Source organism: Palaemon carinicauda, chromosome 45 (assembly GCF_036898095.1).
Source record: "Palaemon carinicauda isolate YSFRI2023 chromosome 45, ASM3689809v2, whole genome shotgun sequence".
NCBI classification, from domain to species: domain Eukaryota; kingdom Metazoa; phylum Arthropoda; class Malacostraca; order Decapoda; family Palaemonidae; genus Palaemon; species Palaemon carinicauda.
The window spans coordinates 16,717,272-16,723,611 of NC_090769.1; positions in this window are offsets into that span (position 1 = coordinate 16,717,272).

A 6,340-nucleotide genomic window follows, 5' to 3' on the forward strand; every position below is an offset into this window, starting at 1 on the left:
GTTGTGGTTATAGCTCAGAGAGAGAGAGAGAGAGTGAGAGAGAGAGAGAGAGAGAGAGAGAGAGAGAGAGAGAGAGGAGAGAGAGAGAGAGGAGAGAGAGAGAGAGAGAGAGAGTGCATGTCTGCTTTTGCATCATGGTGCTATAGGAATTGTTTTTCGTAAGCTGTTAAATAATGATCCATTGATTTCTCATATCTATGAATTGCGAGTCTGGTCGTAGAGAGTAATTATATAAGTGACATTTTCTTGGATACGTTTTATGTATCTGCATCATGTCTCAGACGATTTCTTTCAGTATGCTCTTCCTGCGCGGCTTATTGAGGCATGAGATTTGGTTACATTACCGTAATGTTGTAGATATGTTGTTGTTTACTGTAAGAGCTTTTACCCAATACGTTGATTGCGCTTCTATATTTTCGTTTCATGGCTTCTGTATATAATTATCTTGTAATTTTGAGAGGGTGTTGAAACATTAGCATTGAGAATCAAATGTCATAGATGCTAGCTATGTTATTTGTGAATGCTTTTAAAAATTTCAGTTGTTTTCTTAAACCCAATTATTGAGAGAGAGAAAAAAAAAAGTATTTGGCCTACACCTACACAATCCAGTAGGTTGCCGACTTATAAAGCTGTAAATTCTGTCTCTACCCACTAATTGTGACTGACGTCTGCCGTACATTTCCACAGTTAAATGTTTGAAATATTTCCCTCTTATGATTGTCAATCTTTTGTCGCAAAGGTATTCTTTAGATATTGAACCAAACGAGGTATTAAGTAGCAGATAGGGTTACGCGTTAAGAGTAGAGGGATTGCGTAGACGTGACATCTAAGCTGTAGGGCACCGATTTTGTTTTACACAATTCAGTCATTTGTTTATTTAACCATTTAGTTGTATTGTTACAATTGCTGTCTATTTTGAAAACGCACTGAATGAAAATATAGTTTGTGGCAATTATTCGTATCCATATATACCCATATACCTATACATAGTTTTAATCAAATTGGTTGGAGCATTTCTAGTTCGTTGGGACAGTCTGTAGTAAAATTTCAAAAGTAATGACTGAAAAGCCACATTTTAAAAGGAAAGCAAACACAAGAACACCACCTATCTCAAGGTTTTCCACTTTTAAAGTTTTAGTTATGATTCTTGACAGCAAATTTACTTTTGAACTACACATTTAGATCCTTGTCTTCTTCAATTACAAAAAAAAAAAAAAAAAAAAAAAAAGGTGGTTTATCGAGAAAGTCTTATAAGATTTTCGGTGATCAATCTCTTCTGAAGAGATGTTTTAATTCTTTCATTCTCTCTCGTTTCGAGTATTGTTCTCCTGTGTGGTCTTCAGCTGCTGATTCTCATCTTAATATGTTTGACAGGAACTTGCGGTCTGTTTAATTTCTTCTTCCTGGTCTAGATATGAATCTCTCGCTCCGTTGTTCAATTAGTTCGTTATGCATGTTGCGTGAGATTTTTCGTAATTCCGACCATCCTTTATATTCAGATCTTCCCGGACAGTATCATCCTGTGCTTAATACTAGGTATGCCGTTAATTTTAATAGTCATACCTTGTCATCATTAGGCTGGGTACTACACAGTATTCTGGAAGTTTTATTCCAGCTAAAGTTCAAACTTGCAGCAAATATCTTTATTTAGAACAGACTGACATGTCATATATGAAAAATCTGTTTCAATGTTGTTACGTTTCTTAAGATGTTTTAATTGTTCGTAAATTGTCATATAGTCTGTTTATTTATATCCTTTCCTCGATGGGTTATTCTTCCCTGTTGGAGCCCTTGGCCTATAGTATCCTGCTTTTACAACCAGGGTTGTAGCTTAGCTAGTAATAATAATAATAATAACCCAACCAAGGACTGCATCCTGACCCACTGGGGGCTACGACCCTCTGCAACCCCCCTTAGATTGTCGTATTCTTTGCTTACTTTAGGACAGTCTCAGACCTGTGTTTGCTTCCCAACCGACTTCACTCCTAGCAAGGTAACACTAAATCATAACATTTCGTAAAAATAGCTTAATACTATCATCGTATCATATACCAGAATAAACAAATTCCCCATAAAGAAGATTTATTTGACAAGTAGCAAGATAGCTTACACCTGACCCAATGAAAGGTTAATGTTTTTGCCCCTTTGTGTGTGTCTGTTTATTTGTGAACAGCTTCCTGGCCCCAATTTTAATCGTAGAGTAAAAGGTGGGGAAAATGTACCAAACTCATTATTTGGAAATTTGTAATATGGTAAAATGGTGGGTTGTTACTCTTGTTATTTTTAATGCAATAAATATCTTGAAACCAATCTCTGAACCTTTCTAATAGCACAGCCGATCTTTATTAATCTTATTATCATCTAATAAAATGATATTGAAGAAGACCCAAGTCCTTAAGCCTGCAAAGTAATCTCCGCTTCCGCAGCTGGAAATTATTAAATTATTAAATTTGGATTGTCAAGGTCAAAGGTTACGGTCAGGCAAAATGTCCAATTCCCGTAATCATCCATAAGTTTGGACATCGTTGTCACAAATACTTGGTTCATATTTGAGTGTATAAAAATCCACGCCAATTAATACATGTTTGGGTCAAAGGTCAAGGTCGGTCAAAAGGTCGAGAAATAAGCTGCCGCGGTGGAGGTATGCTCTCTAATGATGGCCCCTCTTATTATGATTGCTATTATTCTTATTATTGTTATTGTTTTTGTTAATGATGGCATTAATAGTAAACCATGACTATTCATCATGTGTGTATGTACTCTCAAGCAGGTATCTGTTGCGTAGTCAGTATTGTTAATTCTGTCACCATAGAGTTTTATGGACGCGACATGCTTCTGATTTTTTTTTTTTTTATGCTTACCTAACAATGAGTGTGAAAGCAGGAAAGCTCGTAGCTTTTTTTTATTACGATTGCTTTTATTTGTTGTTGTATTGAGACACAAACACACAAGTAATCCGGATTTGGATCGAGGGGGTGGGGTGGACTGGAATGGCTTACACAGCCTTGGTGGAAGTTTCCGGTCACCGAACACTTATTCACTTCTTATTTTTGCGCCTGGTTTAGAATCTGCGGGAGCGGAGGTTACTTTGCAGGCTTAAGGACTTGGCTCTTCTTCAATATCATTTTAATAGATGATAATAAGATTAATAAAAATCAGCTGTGTTATTAGAAAGGTTCAGAGATTGGCTTCAAGATATTTATTGCATTAAAAATAACAAGAGTAACAACCCACCATTTTACCATGTTACAAAATTTCCAAATAATGAGTTTGGTACATTTTTTTCCACCTTTTATGTGCTTTTATAGGTTGCTAAAATGATAACAATACCCCTGTTGATTGCATGGTAAAATTGCGTTAAAGTGTCATTTTTGCCCGATTAGCTATTCGTTGCAGTATCGATTAATACACTTCCCCTGGTGCTGGGAACGGCCATAGGATTACCCTTATATTTTGAGAGTCAAATATCCAGGTCGTTAAACCCAGCAGATGACATAACATGACCGAGCCTCTCTTCTTGTCTTCCCCTTCCATGGAGTGTTTGGACCCAATTAGTCATGTAACGAGCAAGAATCGGTGGTAATGAAACGGATTCCCCTCTATTTCCTTGGAGTAATTTGTGGCAAGGTGCAAAGGCACCGAATATCTATTCATGGAAGCGTTGCTTCCTAACACAAAGATGAGAGCGTTCGTTGAAGAGGTCTCTCTCTCTCTCTCTCTCTCTCTCTCTCTCTCTCTCTCTGCTGACGCAAGTGTTTTATACTACATATATATGAATATATATATATATATATATATATATATATATATATATGTATATATATATATATATTTATTTATTTATTTATTTATTATATATACATACATGAAAGCTCTGTTTTAATGTTGTTACTATTCTTAAAATATTTTATTTTAATTGTTCATTACTTCTCACATATTATTTATTTCCTTATTTATTTTCCTCACTGAGCTATTTTTCGCAGTTGGAGACCTTGGGCTTGTAGTATCCTGCTTTTCCAACTAAGGTTGTAGCTTAGCTAGTAATAATAATGATAATGATAATACACCTCCTTAACAACAACATGACGCACTGTAGTTAAAACACGCCAAGCTTTAGAAAGTTTTGCATACACAAATAGGGAGTGTTCGAGGGAGAAGATTCGGTGAGCAAAAGAATTTCATTGAAATTATTTTGTAATGTTTTTATTCCATCTATATTGTTATCGTTAGTCATCGGAGTATAGCCTCCTCTTTTGAACGAGGATTTGAATTCCATAAAGGGAGGCCATCTGAGAGAGAGAGGGAGAGAGAGAGAGAGAGAGAGAGAGAGAGAGAGAGCAGTCTATACGGTATGTATACGTGTACGCGATCCGTCAAAATTGACGGTTAATATGTAGATAGATATGCACATTGACGCACATAGATTCAACCTTTGCCACCCCTCCCCTTCTTCTAACTACCTCACGGCAGTTTGGGTAATTTGGGGGAGATTTTTCTTTCCGAGTGGTTGCTGCCCAGCGTGACAGGAAATGTGTGTGTGTATATATATACAGTGTATATATATATATATATATATTGTATATATATATATATATATATATCCAGGCACTTTCTCTTTATTATATAGGGGAGATTCTCCTTTATTTATTTATCTTGTTCATCTTCTGAGCACAAAACTGTGAAGCTGACGAATATTTGAATACCAAAGGCTGACTAATTTGAGAGAGAGAGAGAGAGAGAGAGAGAGAGAGAGAGAGAGAGAATAATTGAATTAGTTACCTTTCCTTCCCCCTTTTTAAAAAATTCTTCAATGCGTTTTTAGTTTGTTTTTATCCTGGCAATCCAATTGTGGTAGGGGGAATTAGATATCCAAATAGACCCGTGTTATTTACAGAGAAGGGGTAACGTATCTTTTGAAACTTATTTATTTTATTCCAGTTTTAAGTAATTGTGATGAATAATATATAAATATTGTGCAGATACGAGAAAGCAAGAATGTCATTCATTTTAATGCTGAAAACTACATAATTTCATTTTCAAGAAAGAAGAATTGTTATCGGAGGCTCAAGGTTTTTTTTTTTTTCTTTTTTTGTGCTTTGGTACCCGTTAAGGGAATTCGTATTTACAAGGATTGTTAAGTATTTGTGAACTGTGCAATTGGTGAAAAACTATCTCTCGTAGTAGTTATTATTTTTAACCATCTTTGGTAAGCCGTTATCAAGAGGTATAGATAGAATTGGTCTATAGAATACAAGATCTAACCATGTTCATCTCAAGTTACGAGTGCCAAATTTTGCTAGGAATTTGTGACGTGATCTTGTACGAGACTATACGTTAGACCCTGTTTGGGTAATGGATATACTGTATACATTATAATTCTCTGTTATGTATGTGTATACTGTATGTTAAAAATTGTTGTCATATATATTTTTTCAAGCACTTAAATTTCATCGTTATGATAACAACGGAATTTATGTCTCGCAATATGTCAAGACCGATTAAATATAATAATGATTTTCATGGTGTAGTATATTACGCTTGTCAGATAAAGTTTAATTTTATGAACATCCAATTGTGTGTTTAATTTGTGATTCAGGTGTATTGGATATTTTTAATTTGAAAGCTTTGATTTTATTCTTTATGTACTTGTGGTATTATTGAATACAAGACCAACACATCTTTTTAAAATGCTAATAACAAAAAATACCAAATTATTCGGATAATTAGCTAAATGCTAAACTAGTTATAGTTTCATATACCATTTTTTTTTCACGTACCTAATGTCATAGTAAATCGTTTGCTGTTAATGATGCAGATTGTTATACTTGCAAGTAAATATTTTCTAGATATTGGCCAACACTAAAAAAATAGGCAGAGCTTTTAGAAGATGGGATTACAATAATGGTGGTTCTCGAATGTTACTGTTGGTTATTTTACTGTAATCTTGTACATTTTTTCTTTTTCACACTTTCGTTTCTAAGTTAATATCGTTTGTATTTTCCAACTTTCAAAGAGGGGTTTTGGGTGGTTGTTGATTAAGTACTTATGTTTCTTATTCATTTTCTCCAACTCAGGGCTAATTTAAGTCAACTTCTCGTTATTCTCTAGATTTTGAGCCTTCCCGTTTTCTAGTTGGTTGGCATAGTGCCTCTTTTGAAGTATACTCAAAAAAGGAAAATATGTCTGAGTAACTGTGAGGGGCAGAAAAGGTTTTAGTCTCTCTCTCTCTCTCTCCTCTCTCTCTCTCTCTCTCTCTCTCTCTCTCACTGCTATGTATTTTACGTGTTTTTAAGACTATAGCTGACCTTGTGAAAACCGCCCTAGTCCTTCACAATTAGCC